This window comes from Haliotis cracherodii, unplaced genomic scaffold (genome assembly GCF_022045235.1).
Source record: "Haliotis cracherodii isolate W230 unplaced genomic scaffold, xgHalCrac1.p SCAF_22, whole genome shotgun sequence".
Classification (NCBI taxonomy): Eukaryota; Metazoa; Mollusca; class Gastropoda; order Lepetellida; family Haliotidae; genus Haliotis; species Haliotis cracherodii.
Genome location: NW_027266278.1, coordinates 3,787,854 through 3,809,380, shown reverse-complemented (window position 1 = coordinate 3,809,380; position 21,527 = coordinate 3,787,854). Strand labels below are relative to the sequence as shown.

General features: G+C 41.1%; 1 pseudogene; it reads right to left on the bottom strand.

Annotated features, from left to right (window-relative positions):
* Positions 1-7,062: 7,062 nt before the first annotated feature.
* LOC139471268 (uncharacterized) lies at positions 7,063-17,248 on the bottom strand (annotated as a pseudogene).
* Between the last annotated feature and the right edge of the window lie 4,279 nt (positions 17,249-21,527).

Sequence of the window (21,527 nt, the reverse complement as noted above, 5' to 3'; positions counted from 1 at the left end):
CATTTCACTGAAAAAAAACACACTAAGGACTATATGACTACATTTCACTGATAAACAAAACACACTAAGGACTATATGACTACATTTTACTGATAAACAAAACACACTAAGGACTATATGACTACATTTTACTGATAAACAAAACACACTAAGGACTATATGACTACATTTCACTGATAAACAAAACACACTAAGGACTATATGACTACATTTCACTGATAAACAAAACACACTAAGGACTATATGACTACATTTCACTGATAAACAAAACACACTAAGGACTATATGACTACATTTTACTGATAAACAAAACACACTAAGGACTATATGACTACATTTCACTGATAAACAAAACACACTAAGGACTATATGACTACATTTCACTGATAAACAAAACACACTAAGGACTATATGACTACATTTCACTGATAAACAAAACACACTAAGGACTATATGACTGCATTTTACTGATAAACAAAACACACTAAGGACTATATGACTACATTTCACTGATAAACAAAACACACTAAGGACTATATGACTACATTTCACTGATAAACAAAACACACTAAGGACTATATGACTACATTTCACTGATAAACAAAACACACTAAGGACTATATGACTACATTTCACTGATAAACAAAACACACTAAGGACTATATGACTACATTTCACTGAAAAAAAAACACACTAAGGACTATATGACTACATTTTACTGATAAACAAAACACACTAAGGACTATATGACTACATTTCACTGATAAAAAAAAACACACTAAGGACTATATGACTACATTTCACTGAAAAAAAACCATACTAAGGACTATATGACTACATTTCACTGATAAACAAAACACACTAAGGACTATATGACTACATTTTACTGATAAACAAAACACACTAAGGACTATATGACTACATTTCACTGATAAACAAAATACACTAAGGACTATATGACTACATTTCACTGAAAAAAAACCATACTAAGGACTATATGACTACATTTCACTGATAAACAAAACACACTAAGGACTATATGACTACATTTTACTGATAAACAAAACACACTAAGGACTATATGACTACATTTCACTGATAAACAAAATACACTAAGGACTATATGACTACATTTTACTGATAAACAAAACACACTAAGGACTATATGACTACATTTCACTGATAAACAAAAAACATGGACTTGACAAACTCAAGTTAAATGTGGCAATAATAAATCAGCATGTATAGGATAAATCACGCCTCCTCGGTTTTGGTTGAAAATGTAAAACCACGAGCTCAAGGTTTTACATTTTCAAGCAAACCCAAGGAGGTGTGTTTTGTTCAACTTACGAACCGTCTAAATACAAGAAATACCAGAAGCAATAAGAATACATCGAAATACCTTAGAGTGAAACAATATAGTCTGTCGCCGTATAAAAAGAATTCGATCAAACCATGAGAGAGAAGAAAACACGTGCAGCATGGACCAGTCGGAGTCATGACATATAAAACTGAACACGTTTTCATCACCTTCCCGGTGGCTCAGTGGGACAACGGTGTGTTACAACAAAAGTAATATTCTCGACACGTTACCATTTATATTAATTGAATAGTTTTCAATACTTAAACATTCATTTATTACAATTCTGTACATGTATCCTTTGAAAGATGTATCTCTTGCAGCTATCAAGGATTGCGACTGGATATCATTTAGATTTATCTTTACCTATATTTTAAGATAACCTGACCTTTGACACAGAAGCTTTGATCTTCTTAAACCCTTAATCTGTAAAAAAAACCATCCGCATCATGCGAGACTCACCGACAATTAGCCAAGAAGCTATAGCTTGTTAATATCGTGATCTATTTTAATTAATTGTATTTTTTCATCTTATGCTTTGCTTGTATTTCAATTTCCATGTATAATGGATTTCTGTATACTTCATTTTTATCTTAAAACGGTATGCATTCATTGATTTGGCGCCCGCAGAATCCTTCGAATTGTGAGTTCGACATTCCCGGGACTATCTGATATTCCAATTTTGAGTTCGCTGCCCATTAACCGATGTAAAAAAACCAAACTAATTGTTCCAGGTAGTGTAACAAAGGGAAAATAATATGTAGTGATTAATTGTGCACAGAAGAATCGCTCTCGTGGACAAAAACCATTTTGTCACTCATTGACAAATACTAGTATTATTGTCGTTCTAATTACAAAAAAAAGTTTTATTCCTGTGACTTTTTCATTACAAGTGAAACGTTACAACGCATTTCATCCAGCCAACCAGCCAAGACTGCCTCCGTGGTTTAGCGGTAGGGGGCCCGTCCTGAGAGCCTGGCACTTGGCATTAAGGCGCTAAAACAAGCACTGGTCGTTCGTCGTCGCTGTAGTGGTGCAATATTTATTTATTTAGTTATTTAGTTATTTATTTTAGAGATGTAAATTGCGGTTGGTTGGTTTGTTGTTTAACGCCGCACTCAGCAATATTCCAGCTATATGACGGCGGTCTGTAAATAATCGAGTCTGAACTAGACAATCCAGTGATTGACATAGTCGCCTTTTACTTTGGCTTTGGCTACGCCTGGATTATGCAAGATGTTGGAAATGTTTATCATTTTATGTCTCAGTTTAAGCAACGTGTTTCCGATTACAACATCCAACGATGGCATTCATCAATGTCATCAAAGCCAAAGCTAACGGCAAATTCAACCTACAAATCGGTTTTACAGACGAAGTATATCTCACACAAGTCGAATCTACGACTCTACACAATTGAAACAAGCCCTGTCAAGATTTAGATGTGGCTGTCATCAGTTGATGATAGAAATGGGCAGACGCAAAGGCATCGATCCAGAATTTCGCTCGTGTAGATATTGTGTTCGATTAATTATTAGTCTAGTGGAAAATGTATTACATTTTGCACTTGTATGTCGTGCTTTTCATGATTTAAGATATCGATACATTGATCCTAAATACTTTGTAAGTCCGTCACTGGAAGCCTTTGTTCGCCTGATGTCATCTAATCCCAAACCTACACTTGTACAGTTATCAAAATTCATACTGAATACAATGAAATTGTATAAGTCACTTCATCAGTATTCGTATTCCTGTAATGTTATGTTCTATGGGGCAGAGTCCTCTGACTGGAAACAAAGGTGTTGTTGCAGTAGTCTGTTTGTACGGCAAGCAAGGGTTGCTGAAGATATTCTACTCCGCATCTTCAATAGTCTTTAACGCGACGTTAAGCCCCATTTCACCTCACCTCGAGCTCAATCAGCAAAACACTAAGAAAAAATATTTTCTGTTTCATATACGACAGCTGAAGGAAAAGCATAAAAAGCTTTACTGATTCACTATAAGGCCTTCTTAACGCTCTTGTAATTGTCGCCTCTAACAGCAAGCATGTGTTCCTGAAGACCTTTTCTAACCCGGATGTTCACGGGACCCTAACGACGCATTCTATGAACACATCCAGCGTGTCAAACGAAGAAATAAATTTCTTTTAATCAACCTAAGTTATTAATGATTTGTCCCACAGGCGATATGCCAGGGCTATTTGACATCCGCAGGCACCCTTATATGAATAATATTGCGTTCAATATGATCAAAAGATATGATTATATTTTTTTGACAAACATGAAAGACTTACTTGAAAGAAGTATGGAAACAAACTTTCCTGTCTTGTTTGTTTTTGTCCATAATTAGTAATTATTCTTATTTGTTTATTTGCTGATAAATATCAATAATATGAAAGACGGAAATGTCAAGGATAGGACAATGGGACGATGTGTGTTGTGTTTTGAAGATCAGTCTGTGTAAATATAAATTAGCAGCACAAACCACTACGGGAAAAAGAGAAGGTTCCAAACCGTTTTCTTGGTTTAGTCTCTGAAGGCTACTACTGCCTCTGCCTCTGTTGTCGATCCCTGATCGCGCCGTACCAAAAGACGTTAACAGATGGTACTTTGTTGATGGTGTGTCAACGGATCCTGACGGCTTGGATCGTTGCTGATACTATCATTCACTGTGTGACCATTTGAGAAATATAAAAAAACTGAAAAATACTCCCAACTGCATGTTACAAAAGCAGCAGGCGCGTGATGTGATGATATTGAACTAGGAAGTGATGTAACCTTACACCTGTCACGATGCATCGGGCGTGGGTTCGAATCGCAGATTCATCCTGATTAACATTGTTGGTTTGTTGGACCCCGTGTTTAACATCCAACAACCTCGTAAAAGTCCACGAATTGCGTCACTGTGTGCTTTGCAGCGGGTTAGGTTGAAACGCTGAGAGATATAATTGTGATATTGTCCAAGGTGGCGTTGAACTAGCTCACTCACTTACACCCATTAAGATCCGGGGTAGAATTGGTCTTCAGCAACCCATGCTCGCCTCGAAAGAGGCGACTAACGGGATCGGGTGGTCAGGCTCGCTGACTTGGTTGATGCATGTCATCGTATCCCCGTTGAATAGATCGATGCTCATAATGTCAATAACTGGATTGTCTGGTCCAGACTCGATTATTTACAGGTCGCCGTCATATACCTGGACTGTAGCTGAGAGCTCAAACACACACAAATGCATTTGTGCATCAATGTATGTATTATTGTGTTACACTGAAAACCAAGGGAAGAGACATGGTGCAAACAGCCTAATGATCATAATCGGGATCAGTCCAATATTCGAAAATACCACCAGCAGTTATTGGCAGATTTAGGAGCGGTAAAGTGAGATGCGGCGCCTTGGACGATTTTTCCATAATACCTTTAAAAAACGGCCACCATGAAATGCTCTTCTGCTCTTCTGCTCTTTGCACAACTGCGTCCGTGTTGGTCAAACCACTGGTTTCAAGTGATTGCATGAGCCAAGTACCGTCGGGTCAGAGTGACCTGGAAACAACCAGGACACACATGGTCCCCCCTCAACCCTCATTTGTCAGCTCCTACACCCACCCGGGAAGGCGACTATGCTTGGATCGGGTGGTCAGGTTCTCTGACTTGGTTGATGCATGGCATCGTATCCCAATTGCGTTGATCACGGAATCCATCACTGGATTGTCTGGTCCAGACTCGATTATTTACAAACCGCCGTCATACAGCTGGAATATTGCTGAGTGCGGCGTTAAGCAACAAACAAACAAACAGCTGTTATGCCAAGCATGACTCACTTGCACTGTGCTGCATATACTTCACATAAGGAGAGAACAAATGAACTGCAAGAATAACTACAATACCCAGGGGAGCCATGGTGCATCTGGTAACTTAACAGTCTGCACTCCACACAAAGGAGTCGTGTGAAATACAAGATATAGTGTAGCCCTTGAAAAGTGTTGTGTAAGGTTTCTGTACATATTGTGAGCGCCAATGTGCACGCGCTATTACGCCAGAAGTCACGTGCCCCAGCATCGGGAGTGACGTCATGGCTATGAACCTGTGATTAGCTTCGAATAAATCATCGTTCAGTTCAGACGTCTTGTTACTTGATGTTCCTCCCAATTTAGGTGCGGGTCGTACAAGTACCTGAGCGTGTTGTACAGTCTTACACATTCACTACATGAAGCACACATGTCGACACACCCAACTGCTCGCCCTTATATACTGTAAAATAAGGAAACGCAAAAAAGTCTCTCATGGATTTATGAGTATTTTATTTTGAACGTTGTAACAGTTACTCTAATACAGGGTGCACGGGTGACCCAGTCGTCTAAAGCGCCGCGTTTCGCTGTGCAGAATTGCGTCCCTGGGGCACGCCAGAAACCTATGATTGTGGGTTCGCCCCAATTATGTTTCTAGGTTTGTCAGCACCATACCCATGCTCGTTGGTTTCAGCGAACGTCTGAGACCTGCATCACTTCGGGCTTTCCTCCCACATTAAGCAGACAAGCCGCGATGTAGCTGGAACACTGTTAAAAGTGGCGTTAAGTCCAACTCACTCACTACTCTAATACATGAATCGTTTGATAGGCATTTCGAAGGGGTTGACGTTTGACAAAGTAGATAAAAGATTATGTGAAACAAATACACTGCAAAAGCGACGTTTCGGCATTTACCCTGAAACCGTTATCAAGCCGGATGACGATATAAGGACCTATCCCCTCCTGTATGTTCTAACAAACCAATGATCAATTTCTAGGCAAATTCGAACCAACGATCACATAGTCCTGATACGCCTAAGGGAGGCTACTCAAAACAACTTAGTTTGTCACAGTGTTTTGTCATGTAGTTATTACAAACAGTGGCCACAAGTCAGACTGCCAGGATGCAAGGTTGGTTGGTTGGTTTGTTGTTTAATGCCGCAATCAGCAATAGTCCAGGTATATAACTGCGGTCTGTCAATAATCAAGTCTGGAGCAGACAATCCAGTGATTGATATCAAGAGCCAGGAATTACCCATTCGGGATTAATAACACGCAGCAACCGAGTCAACGAGCCTGACCAACCGATCCCGTTAGTCGCCTCTTACGACGAGCATAGTCGCCTTTTACGGCAAGCATGGGTTGCTCAAGACCTATTCTATCCAGGATCTTCACGGGCTAAGACGGAAGCGCTCAACATCATCCTGGTCGCGACTAAGAGTTTAGATGCCCCTATAGAACGTGTCAGCTACAGGTACGTAGGATGTGAAACATCTCCCGGGCAAGGTAGATACATTAATATCGTATTTCCCTGTATGATGTCGGTGTCTCCTTCAGAGTCTCTGGTCATAACCGGAGTGGGGCATCAGGGAATTTTACATTCATGTATATAAACATGAAACAAAATCATACACACCGTATATGTAAGTCAAAAAGTTAGATGTATATAACACTTGTCTGAAGTCTGACGTATTTTGACGTATATTGAAATACAACAAAACCATTGAAATAACGTATCTACCTTTGTAAAAGTAAAATGGTTTTCCTTTCACAGCGCCTTATGATAACAGTTGACTTAGTGAGGCTACACTGTATAGAATACATGCAAAAGGTCATGTCCCAGTGACGACATTCAACGTAACGATGACGTCAACGTGCGTTAGTGTTCTGTCCAAATCTCCAATTCACAGTATTTGAGGAACACTACATTATAAATGTTGTCACTGCCAGGCCGTCACGTGTACGTATCCTGGTGCCAACCACTCGGACGGCGTCGAACTCGGACCAAGCGTTGCCGGTGCCTGTGTCAAGGTCAATCCTTATGGCGTCGGACGTGAAGGCTGGAGGCTAGGTGTAAAAGACGAACACAATTTAGGACAGATAAAAATAATTACATTCTTTGTGACTTGTGTGGTTCTGTTTAACAAAAGAATTAGATATGTTTGTCTTTTTGGGTGGTGGGTGGGGGTAATTTTATGCGAGTTTTCACAGCGAAATTTTAGGTTGGAGTGGGCGATCTTTCTGTCCAAAAGGGCGATAACTCTCCTTTTGAATTGATTTAAGCAACAGTCGAAGCTGGTTCCCTGCTCAATGTGCGCTGCAGCATGTGACATGATAGAAATTGAAGCGTCCCTAAACTCGAAATTTGGCAGTGATATTCATATTACCATTCTAGGTAAAATATCTTGCTACAAAAAAAGCAAATATCTTTTTAACCATATAATTCTTCTTGCAAAAGAATACATTCACCAGTCAAGCATTCAGAAAACACAATTATGTTTTCCTTTCTTCATAAAAATATTGAAAGACGTATGTAAAATAGAATTATATATTGCAATGAAAAATAGTAAAATTAATAAATTCGACAGAAAATGGACGGAAATATCCAATCCAATATATGTATGCACACATATCTGATCATGTTTTAAGATACTATGAATTGCTTCACTTATATACCTAAGGTACCAATGCTACATTTATGTCTACTGTTTTGAAATAAAAATATTTAAAAAAAACAAAAAAACAAACAAACTTGTGACATGTGGGGGCTGAGCTAAGTTGTAACGGTTTCCGGTTGCACCTTCATTTAAAAACGGTCGTTTACTACCGACTAGTTTTAACCAGCACGTGTTTTGTAGTTGTTTACCATGGCAACATGTGCTCGGCGTGCAAGTTCAACACGCATGTGCACGATGGAATGTGAAGGGGAAAGCCTCAAGAATATTTGGGTATTGTCCCGGCCTTTTCTACGTCAGAAAACAACGAGACATCTGGCATCGCTCAAGTAATGCAGTCTCACTTTATTGTGTCCGCCTTTGTGTTATTTCCCACTATAACACTAGTGAAACATTCAAAGCTAACAAAAAGCTTTCATACAAACGTTTACTTGTATGAAGTGCATGTGGAGATAGGACTTCACTAAAAATTGAAGAAGAAATAAGAATAAGAGCACTGATTTTATAAATGTTACATTTCCTCTTACATCTAATTTCAATTTTATAAACTCAATAACAACAAATATTACAAATATAGCCAGTGGAAATCTACAATGATTTTATCAACCATACCAGTCTTCATAGTTAGAAATATAACATCTAGCCATATTATTCTGTCCCTTAACATGTGTCCATGTGCCCATTGTATAGTGCACCACAGGTGTTAATTATGTAATATGGCAGTGTAATGTTTTGTTGAAAATAATGATTGTAACTGTGTTACATTTTTTCTTTAAAGAGTCAGTAGAAGCTAATTGCATTCTATTTGGACAGTGATTAGTACTATTTAATGTAAGCAGTGGTTAGGATGTATTATATTTAGATGCTAGAATTATCTGTAAACTTCCAGAACAGCATGGATGGAGGTCAAGCATTCAAGAAACATGTGTAATGTTCTGTGATGTTCTGGCGACACTGGACTGGTCAAACACCATGTGGAAAGTCTGAAAGCTAGTTAGACTATATAAGTGGAGAGGGCACGTGCCTGTCATCACACATTTCATCTGACATTACATCAAGACCAGCTTCCGTGTGAAGATCACTTTTCACCCTGGCCTGTATCGGAAGTTTGACCGTTGTTGCCGCTAGGAGATCATTATTCTTGTTATTGTAATTTCGACTGCTCTCAAATTTTAAACTGTCATTGAATCTTGTACCACCACTCTATTGTGTAATGCCATTGTAATTGCTGTTCAGTTAATTGTATTGATTTAATTAAATTAATTTTGTAATACAATTGTTGATTGTATACAATTCGTTGTTTGTTTGTTGGTTTTGCTAAATTCCTTTTTGTACATATTTCTGGGTTAACATATTGGGAATGGTTTCAATTTGGGAATCAACTTTTAACAATTAATTAATCCATTTGTATTCATAACATGCTAATATTCATGCTTTTAAGGTAGTGGAGGTACTTACCTGTTTCTTTTATAATTTCATGAACATCCTTCCCTCATCTCAGTAATAAAGGGCGGTTGGGTAGCTTAGTGGTTAAAGCGTTCGCTCGTCACGCCGAAGACACTGGTTCGATTCCCGTCATGGGTACAATGTGTGAATCCCATGTCTGGTGTCCGCCGTCATTATATTGCTTGAATAGTGCTAAAAGCAGTGTAAAACCATACTCACTCAATCTCAGTAATATACAAACACCATACACGTGTTGCTGTCATAAGTCCCAATTTTCGGACCAATTTCAGAAAGCTTGCTTCAAAGACCTTCACAATTTACGCGCACCATCACCTAGCCGTTGTATTGCAATGCTGGCATACAGTCTAACCGGAAATAACATGACTTCCATATAGACACACCAATACTAACACTTTAAATACTGATTTTAGAACGTTGAAAATGCGACCTGAAATTTACGATCAGCTGATCCCACCGCCAAGCTTCGGATGGCCGTTAATCGGTTTACTATAACAATATACTGTATGTTGTTTTTAAGAAAACACTCTTTATTGTTATGACGGAAGTGCTTTACTCAGTACAAATAAGCGGTGCAATTTACTGTGAGGATATGTATCATTCCAGTGAGGAAAGTCGCATTGATTTTGAGTCGCATTTTTGGCAGGGTCGTATTAATTTGGAGACGCATTAATTTCAAGATCAAAAGGGTACAATTGTGGACATGTCTGACGTATCCCTGAATCACAGACCGTATATATTTCCGGACATGAAAATAGATATACCACTGTTTTGGCCAAAAGATCCACTGCCCACACATCAACGTTAAAGTTGCCAAGAAAAGTATGGCTGTATGGGTTAACCGTCAATAAGTGTAAATGAACAAGTACCGATCGATAGCTTTACTTCCGTCTCGAAAATACAAAGCGTCGACGCCAGACAATAGCCAGTCTCGATTATCCAAAGAAACAGATTCCATTGGGGGCAAAATTAAAATTATATGAAATATGAACCTCCAATGACCTCATCCAATTGCATTTTTCGGGTTTTCTAATTTGGGCAAGGACCAAGTTGAAACCCGAAGAGACTTTGAATAAACATCGGGTGGTTTTACTTTCCACGTAAGACCTCCTTTCATGTTTTACTTGTGAATCTTTAATAAGACCTGTTTTACTTTTGAACTATACCAACTAATTCTTTTGACTGGTTAAAAGTCAATATTTCATTTACATGAAACTCTTATGAGGGGAATCGATCATGAAACCTCTCATAACTTGTTAATAGTAACCAAGTGTTTTGCCACTTAACCACCGGGGCAGGTTCACTAAGCACATGGTTTTGTTACAACATCTGTCAACGATGATCAGTTCCATGTGGAATTAGTTCGAACTAGAACCAATATTGCCAGTGTAAACGTACCGTGGATTGATTATCCAAGCAACAAAATGTCCCCTGGGAATTTTTCCTGTGGAGAAATATACTTCAAAGGAACACTTTCACTAAAGGAACAGACACTCTCTGAAACGTGCGCACCTGCAATGCCGTTGGTGAACTCGCTAAAAGGCCCTTATTATACAGGGGTGGTTATGAAATGTATACAACATATTTGATTAATGTGTGAATCAGTCAAAGAAGATGTGATTGAAAAGTCGGTTGAAGACCTCGAATTCGGTCTTGATGCGTAATAAGACATCGGCTATCGGCCCTCGGTCTTACCTTTTGGCATATGCCCTCAGGTCTTCTTACATCCTCCAAGACCTTATGATCATTTTTAAGACCTTAAGATCTTTTGACGCTGTTTGACAGATGTTCGAGAATGTTCCTCGACATAAAATAACAGTTGACATTTGGAACTTTGTAGTCATCCCTTCTGTCATACAGACTTGTGGGTAGGTTTTTGTCACTGTTTATCTTTAGGCATGGATCTAAGTTTTAATTTGAAACAGATGAGGCGGTATCGCTGGCCTCCTTTATTTCTAGTTCAGGTGGGTAAATCAGTGGACGGATTGATAATTTGACCGTTTTTGAACAGTCTTCCATGTGCCTGCAGCTTTAGTTAAACTTCTACTTTGTTTTGATTTTGCCAATCTGACTTGTATGCATGAAGAAGCAGATGCGCAATTTGGGGAATCATTTATCAACTGCCGAGATGTGTGTGAAGGTTGTTTACACAATGTGCAGAGTTCCAGCCACATCACGCAATAAGTAAGTTTGTTTTCTTTGTTTTCTTTGTTCGCCGCACTCAGCTATATTCCAGCTATATGAGATCGGTCGGTAAATAATCGCGTCTCGACCAGACTCTCTTTGGATTGACATCATGAGCATCGACATACACAATTAGGACACGATGACATACATCAACCAAGTCACCGAGTCTCAACAACCGATCCCGTTAGTCGCCTCTTTCGACAAGCATAGTACCCTCCTACGACAAACATTGTTGAACTTCTAACCCGGACGTTCACGGGCCATTTTGCTAATATCAACCAAGAGAATAGCTGGTCTAGATTATCCGTCGAAAGTGATTCCATTTGGCGGGAAGGGGAAAAGAGCTGTTGAAATTATATAAATGGACCACTGACAAAATCAGGCACACCAGTTATGATTGATCCAATGACCAACGACCATTTTGTCCAAAGGAACCTCATTATTCGGGTTGGTTGGTTGGTTGGGTTAGGGGTGGGGTTACGCCGCTAATAACATAATGCAAGGTTCATCACAACACCAGAAATATGCTTCACACCTTGTTTTGTTTGTTTGTTGTTTAACGCCGCACTCAGCAATATTCCAGCTTTATGACGGCGGTCTGTAAATAATCAAGTCTGGACCAGACAATACAGTTATTGACGTCATTCACATCGATCCACACAATTGGGATACGATGATACGCGTCAACCAGGTCAGTGAGTCTGACATCCGATCCCGTTAGTCGCCTCTTACGACAAGCATAGTCGCGTTTTACAGCATGCATGGGTTGCTAAAGACCTATTCTACCCCGGGGAATCCAACCCAGGTCACTGATACGAGTAATAAGATATTCAACCAAATTTATACACACCATGAAGTTTGGGATTAAGATCCGAGAGGTTTCTATTAGCTCTATAGCAGGTGTTCTCCACAGCACCATCCAGTTGGAGTTCGGATCCCGGACAGAAATAGACTTCATGGCACCGCAGTTGTAAACCTCATAGATGTGGATCTCAGTGATGTAGATAGGTTCTGAGATGCCGAGCTGTGGAGCACAAAGTATTCATTCCCCTTATCTACTTCCCATCTTTGGCACAGTATCTTAAGCGACATGATGGAGTGGCTCGATCCTTTCATTACCGTCCTCGCCATACTGGTAGTTTTGACTCAGAGATCCATCCATGGTACGACCCAGAATATGTGGAGGGCGTCGTGGAAAATGATAAATACAAAATTCTTTGGAATAGGCCCGTCTACAGTCTCAGAACTATCCAGACCAACAAACCTTATCTGGTCCTTTTTGATAAATCCAATGAAATCATTTTATATCTATGAATTTTCTGTCCCTTTTGACACTAATGTGATAGCAAATTCGTTTTCGAAATGTCATGCTTGCATCCCAAGTACCAAGTTGTCCGACTCCACATTGTTCTCGGTGCCTTAGGTTTGATACCCCTCAATCCGTTGACTGACAGTGGGAAAGTACCCTGGTTTGCTACCAGGAATACAGCCGTTCTGACAATCTGGGTAATGCAGAAGGCTGCAGTGTTGGGGAGTCGTCACATTCTCCGAAAAGTTGTCGGTGGGTGACTAGGCAGCACTACCTGGGAGAAGTCCCATTCCCTGTCTGGGCTGCGTGCAGATGGGGCAAGGGCCCTGTGGTGATGATGAGCCTAACCAGCCTGACTGCTAGGATCACCCAAACCCTCTTTGCTGCATTTGTATATTTAATTTGTATACAACAAACAATAATTATGATGATGTAAACGATGATGAGGTTATGATGAGAAGCAGTAACAATTATAATAATGACAACACCTATTTTGATGATGATGGTGGAGGTGGTGGTGTGGTGATGATGATGACGACGATAAACCGAACAATGGCGACGGTCTGATGACTAGAACATGGTAGTTCGGGACACATAGCGACATGTATTCACGGGACGTTGGATCGCCCAGTAGGTGAAGCGTTGGCTTGTAAAATCGAAAGCCCGGTTTCGATTCCTCACATGGTTACAATGTGTGTAGACCTTCATTGGCGTCCCGGGGTCACGTCTAAGGTGTCGCAGTTCGCTCTGCAGAGTTGCGCCGCTTGTGTGCGCCAGAAACCTATGATCGTGGGTTCGAATCCCTGTTCGGTCCGATTATGTTTCTAGGTTTTTGGTACACCATACCCGTGCTCGTAGGTTTCACCAAAGTTGTAAACGTCTGAGACCTGCATCACTTCTGGCTTTCCTCCCACATTGAGCTGACACGCCGTGATATAACTGGGATACGGCGTTACACTCACTCACTCACTCACTCACTCACCCACCCACCCACCCAAAACCCAACCACCCACCAACTCACTCACTCACTCACTCACACCATAAAAGTTCTGATTGACTCACCTCTATATACTGGGCGTCGTTGTGATGTCCAGGGGACCAGACTTTGTCATTGAAGCCATAGTCGGGATAGAAATCCGGCGGTCCCAACATATTAGTCGGACTGTAGTCGAAAAAAGATCAAAAACAGCGTCTTTTGGTATGACGCTCTACCAATAGACCACGGAGGCGGTCGTCAACACCAAGTGGTAAACGTCAAAGATCTGAGTCACTTGTTGGCTCAGTAAATCAATTCGTAGTTTATTTACATGTATGTTGTTGTTTAATTTAATTTGTAAAACACCAACAATGTGAGCAATGTGATATTAAATGAATCCTCAAATAATAACATGAAATATGTGGACATTATTATACGCTGTGATATAACTGACATACTACACTACTTCGGGTTTTTCTCCCACAAGCCGATAAGCTGTGATATAACTGAATTACAGTTCAAAGTAGAATCACACCACGATCACGCTACCTATGTAATCATAATGAATTCCAGGGATACTAGAGACACTTCCGATGTGCTTTGTCCTTTACACTTTATTGTTCATACAAATGACATTGCTGATAAATTAGACTGTATGACACGACCGTTTGCCGACGATACATCGATTGGCATGTCATCCAATGATAACAGTGTACTGGAACTTTCCTTAGGCACAAATTTAGCAATCTTAAGTGAATAGGCGAAACTTTGGCTGATAACGTACAATACCGAAAAGACTAAATCTGTCCTGTTCTCTCGCAAAGACAACATTGGAGGTCTAAAACTATATTTCAACGGAAATGAAATCAGCTCTGTAAATAGTCATAAGCACTTGGGTGTTATATTTGAAGCCAGTGGCAAATGGTCTTGTCATATAGATACCATTATGAAACAAAAGATGATTTACTCAATGTGAAAAGTCAAGCATCTGCTTCACAGAAATACTATTAACAATATATACATGTATAAAATGTCCACAAGACAAACTTTGAATACGCATATGAGGTATGGGATGGTTGCACCGAAGGACAAAGTGAGAAATTAGAACAATTACAATTAGAAGCTGCACGCATTGTAACTGGTCTACCTAAATATCCCCCCAGGCATTCATTGTATTACGAAACTTGTTGGGAACCCTTAGTTGAGCGCAGAAAGAAACGTAAACTTACTCATAATATGGCCCCTTTATCAAGCAAGTGAGAACCTACACCGGTGTTAGAACCTACACCGAAACCTCGCTCTTCATTGTAATAAAGAAGTTGTTCATCCATAAATTCTTATCCTTACTTAGTACTGCAACTTCTAAATGCCTCTCAAAGAAACTGTATCGATGGTTTGGTGGCCTGATGCTTCAGGTTGTAGCTCGCCATAAAGCTTCGTTCACAGTATCATTTTGACAAAATAAATCAATAAGAAACAACTCACAAGTAGTGGAACGAAGAGACGTCGATGATGGAGGTGATCCATGTGTCCACCACATCTGAAAAAAACATAGAGAACTACCAACCGGAAACCCATTTTTCCAGAAACTCTCCGCTCTGTGGCCAGTCTCGGACAAAGGTATTTCAAAACTTGACATGCTATTTTCTTGGGAATATACAACGGAAGGAAAAATGAGAAACAAATGTTTCAAAAACTGAAAATTTAACCTATTGTAACCTTTACCTTTCTATCGGTGTACATCGTGGCTCACTGCGGCGTAAAACAACAAACCAAAACATCACAGCTACTTAATGTTTTACCATGCATTAACTAAGTCAGTTGTTTGTTAAACACCACTTGGAAAAGAAGACACTCCTTTGTCCCCTTTATTACCTTGATGCTGGAACAATTTCACGAAAAACGTGTCGTCAACGGGATTCGATGGCTAACGAAAGTCGTTGTCATCCCTCATCATATATGTTACAGCAAGGGCGACTCACACAAGCTTCTTACAGTTAAGCACAGAGTTCTCAAATATATCTTATCAAAACACTTCTGTTTAAACTTTTATGGGGCTGAGGTTATTTGAAACCTGGTCATGGCTTAAGTAGGTAAGGGGGCGCTGGGGTAGACCAGTGGTTAAACCGTTCGCTCCTCACGCCGAAGACCCGGGTTCGATTCCCGACATGGGTACAAAGTGTGAAGCCCATTGTGGTGTCCCCCGCCGTGATATGGCTGGAATATTGTTAAAAACGGCGTAAAACCTTTGTCACTCACATATATAGGTTAGAGTACATCCGCGCCTCCAACTCTAAGTTCAAGAGAGGAAAAAGAGACCCTCGTAGATTATACAAAATCGGAATCAGATTCAGAATCATCACTAAGGGAAACATTGATAAAATACATGCTAGTTTTATGGATTATCCACGACTCTCTCTCTGCACGTCAGAGAACCAACACATAGCGTATATCACACTCATTCTCTTTAGAAAACATTTGTACAGAACTAATGGACTGTTTACGATAAATTCCATAGAAAGACATCATCATCATCATCATCATCATCATCAGGGGCAGGGGCTCGAGTGGCCAAGTCGTCTAAGGCGCCGCGATTCGCTGTGCAGAGTTGCGTCCCTTGAGCACGCCAGAAATCTATGATTGTGGGCTCGAATCCCGGTTCGCCCTGATTATGTTTCTAGGTTTGTCAGCACCAAACCCGTGCGCGTGGGTTTCACCGAAGTGATAAATGTCTTAGACCTGCATCACTTCGGGCTTTCCTCCCACATTAAGCTGCCACGGCGCGATATAACTGGAATAATGTCAAAAGCGGCGTTAAACCCAACTCATGATCACTCACACTCACGCACCCGGGACGGTCGAGTAGCCTAGTGGTTAAAGCCTTCACTCGTCACGCCGAAGAACCAGGTTCGATTGCCGACAGGGGTACAATGTGTGAAGTCCGTTTCTGGTGTCCCTGTCGTGATATTCGTGGAATATTGCTAAAGACGCCGTAAAACCAGCGCCGTAAAACCATACTCATTCACTCACTCACTCATCATCATTATCCTTGTTTAGCCAACAGTTCAGTAAATATATATTACAACATGCTGCACGAGCAGACAAACAGTCGAACACATAGAAACCCAGACACGCAGGCGGATGTTAAGAGTGAGAAATTCGGTTCAATACTTTACCCGCCGGAAGTGCTTCATGTCCAAAGGCCACCGCTCCTCCTGCTGGCACCAACGACAGCGACGCCAGTGGCAACGTATGACACGTACACAGCGTGGTGTTGGGGTCAAAGATGAAAGAAATCTTGTACCCTGTAACGACACAATGAGAGCTGCATTCTGCTACATTGGCTACAGTTTTGGATATTTTCACACTTCCAGACACTTTTTTGCCGCTGTACAGAGACGATGGTGCCATGTTCATGCTCTCCAAGCAGGCACCGTTGCTGGTACCACTCAGCAGACTCGCAAGACAAAACATTATACCACAAACGTGTGTATCCATATTGAAATTGTAATTATGTCTTTTTCTTAGTTCCAGCGACAGTTATGTTAGTATCTCGGACTAGCCTGGATGAAGCAACTCTGTTCCTTGCAAGATGCTGAGAATATGAACGACCTTTAGTGTACATGGCTGTTTAAGCACTACACACATTCATACAGCCATTGACAACAACCACTCTATTAAACGTACTTGAATGAATCGTTATTATGTTTTTGTTCATGCATTGAGAGAGTGAACACTCAGGGTGAAAAGCGCTAATCATTCGCATTCTTGATGAATATTATAACAACGTGGAAATCACTTTCTGTGACATAATGCACTGTAGATTAGTCAAAGCTTTTAAGCAGCGCCATTGTGGTGATGCGTCTCATCGTGTCGCCCACAATTGAAGACAATAACTGCCACTTCAATTCCCTTTGTATGATATAAAAACACGTCTTGAGCCTGGCAAAAAAAAACACAGCTACAACTACACTCTAAACACTTTCCTACTTTAACACCGGTCACATATTTTCCAAAGCTGAACGCCGTTCTTGATGAGACGGAACAGAGGTAAGTAGTATACAGTGCACTTTGGCCCATTTTTTAATTGCAGCCCTCTCATTGGCTGTTTTCCGCCCGCAGGGTCCCCCTCCCCCATCCCCCAAACCCAGAGTAATGACGTCATATATTTCTGTCCTCTCATTGGCTGATTTCTACCCGCAGGGTCCCCCTCCTCCACCCCACCCAAACCCAGAGTGCACGGATTGCGACGCTGGTGTCGACTACGGATGTAAATGTTTGGATGCGGATAGTTGTCGGAGTTCGTGGACAGTGGCATCGGATAGTATGGATATTCCCGATCATCCTTCCTACAGGTATTAAAAAAACCCGTTTAGATACCTACTACAAATTTCCTATTTAAATTAAGCAGACTCCTCTCGAGCTGGCCAGGTGCGGGTTATTCTACACGGGAATGAACGATTGCGTTCAGTGCTATATGTGCGGTATTAAAATGTACAAATGGAAATATGAAGACAAAATCTTACGAGAACATAGAAGACATTCCCCCAACTGCGTCTACCTGAAGACCGTATTTGGCTCACCATCCACGACGACCTAAGACGTCGTCAACATCCACGTGTACAGCGTACGCACAGGTTCCTTATGGAACCACCAAATCTCACAAAAGAAAACTTTAAACATTTTGCTGAGACGCTTTCAATAAAGATAACCTTTCTCTAAATCTTTTTTCAGCTGGAGAATTTCACTTTGAAATCTAGAACTTCTTTTTATTTTTATTGTATGCACTTAGTCTAGAATCGCTTTCACTAGGTTAAATTATTTTGCGGGCAGTAATCAGCCAATCACAGGACAGGGTAAAATATATGTCATCATTACTCCGAGGTGGGGATACTTGTTTTGCGGGCAGAAATCAGCCAATGACAGGGCAGAAATGTATGACGTCATTACTCTGGGTTTGGGGGGTAGGGGGAGGGAGGGGGACCCTGCGGGCAGAAGCCAGGGAGGGGGACCGGTCTGCGGGCAGAAGCCAATGAGAGGGCTGCAATCAACAAACGGGCAAAAGTGCATCATATACTACTCTCAAGATTTTTTCAACTTACGAAAAGTCCAGTCTTTAACGCGACGTTAAACCCCATTTCACCTCACCTCATTCAGCAAAACACTCAGAAAAAATATTTCTTATTTCATATACGACAGCTGAAAGAAAAGCATAAAAAGCTTTATTGATTCACCATGACGCCCTCTTGACGCTCTTGTAATTGTCGCCTCTAACAGCAAGCATGTGTTGCTGAATACCTTTTCTAACCCGGATGTTCACGGGACCCTAACGACGCATTCTATGAAAATATCCAGCGTGTCAAACGAAGAAATAAATTTCTTTTAATCCACAAAAATTCCAAATGATTTGTCCCATAGGCGATATGCCAGGGCAATTTGACAACCACAGGCATCCTTATATAAATAATATCGCGTTCAATGCGATCAAAAGATAAAATACTTACTTGAAAGAAGTATGGAAACAAACTTTCCTTTCTTGTTTGTTTTTGTCCATAATTAGTAATTATTCTTATTTGTTTATTTGCTGATAAATATCAATAATATGAAAGACGGAAATGTCAAGGATAGGACAATGGGACGATGTGTGTTGTGTTTTGAAGATCAGTCTGTGTAAATATAAATTAGCAGCACAAACCACTACGGGAAAAAGAGAAGGTTCCAAACCGTTTTCTTGGTTTAGTCTCTGAAGGCTACTACTGCCTCTGCCTCTGTTGTCGATCCCTGATCCCTGCCTCTGCGGTATAGTGGTAGAGCGTCCGTCCGGAGAGCGGAAGGTCCGGGGCTCGATCCCCGATCGCGTCATATCAAAAGACGTTAAAATATGGTACTTGTTGTTACCCTATCTGGCGCTCGGCTTTAAGGCTCTAAAACAAGGACTGGTCGGCTCGGAGTCAGTGTACTGTGTCTGAGTGGGGTATTCATGTTAAACTGCGGCATGGTATCTCAATGTGCGAGCACTATAACTTGGCATCAGTCTGGACAAGTACAAACAGCCACAGATACACGTGCATGCACGTCGCTATATAAGTGCAATAATTTTGGACGCGACGTTAAACCCCATTTCACCTCACCTCACCCCTGAAGGCACCCTACGATGATCAGAAAAACAGTGTCTATTCAAATGAAGCGGAATAGCTTTTGGACAAAGAGATCGCTAAGCGTGGACGTTGTTATAAATCCATCTCTAACAATGTGGTCACATTAAAACTGTTTCCAACATGGCGACATGATGAAGAATACAGATCTCTTTATACTCAGATTGAGTCGGAAGCTTCGAATTGATCATGAAACCGGGCCATGTAATAAAGTTGGTAACCCGTGAGGATTCCAGGTTCGAATTGGTCCCAAGCAACCTTTGCTTGTCGTAAGAAGGGTCTTAATGGATCAGTGGTCAGGCTTGGTGACTTGGTTGATGGTGTGTCAACGGATCCTGACGGCTTGGATCGTTGCTGATACTATCAATCACTGAGTGACCGTTTGAGAAATATGGAAACAACCCTGAAAAATACTCAAACTGCATGTCACAAAAGCAGCAGGCGCGTGATGTGATGACGTTGAACTAGGAAGTGATGTAACCTTACACCTGTCACGATGCATCGGGCGTGGGTTCGAATCGCAGATTCATCCTGATTAACATTGTTGGTTTGTTGGACCCCGGGTTTAACATCCAACAACATCGTAAAAGTCCACGAATTGCGTCACTGTGTGCTTTTAGATCCGGGGTAAAATAGTTCTTCAGCAACCCATGCTCGCCGTAAAAGGCGGCCATGCTTGTCGTCAGAGGCGACTAACGGGATCCGGTGATCAGGTTCGCTGACTTGGTTGATGCATGTCATCGTGTCCCAATTGCGTTGATCGATGCTCATAATGTCAATCACTGGATTGTTTGGTCCAGACTCGATTATTTACATGTCGCCGTCACATACCTGGACTGTAGCAGAGAGCTCAAACACACACAAATACATTTGTGCATCAGTGTATCTATTACTGTGTTACACTGAAAACCAAGGGAAGAGCTATGGTGCAAACAGCCCAAGGATCATAATCGGGATCAGTCCGAGATTCGAACATACCACCAGCAGTTATTGGCAGATTTAGGAGCGGTAAAGTGAGATGCGACGCCTTGGACGATTTTTCCAAAATACCTTTAAAAAACGGCCACCATGATGTTTGCTCTTGTGATGTTTAAAGTTTAATAACCGAACAAGTATACGAGAGTACGAGTGAATGATATTTTACGTCGCAGTCAATCATATCCCAACTATGTCATAGCGGTATTTGCGTCTGTGTTGGTCTAATCAAGTGATTGTGTGAGTCATGAACAACGCCGTCGGGTCATGGTGACCTGGAAACAACCAGGTCACACATGGTCCGCCCCTCAACCCTCATTTGTCAGCTCCCAGAACCACCCTTGAAGAGCCGTGTTAGAATAGGTCTTCGGCAATCCATGTTTTTTCGTAAAAGGCGACAATGCTTGTCGTAATAGGCGACTATGGGATCGGGTGGTCAGGTTCGCTGGTTGATGCATGTCATCGTATCCCAATCGCGTGGATAAATGCACATGATATCCATCACTGTTTTATCTGGTCCAGACTATAGCTGGCATATTGCTGAGTGCGGTGTTAAGCAAAAAAACCCCAAACAAACAGCTCTTATGCCAAGCATGACTCACTTGCACTGTACTGCATATACTTCACATAGGGAGAGACGAATGAAC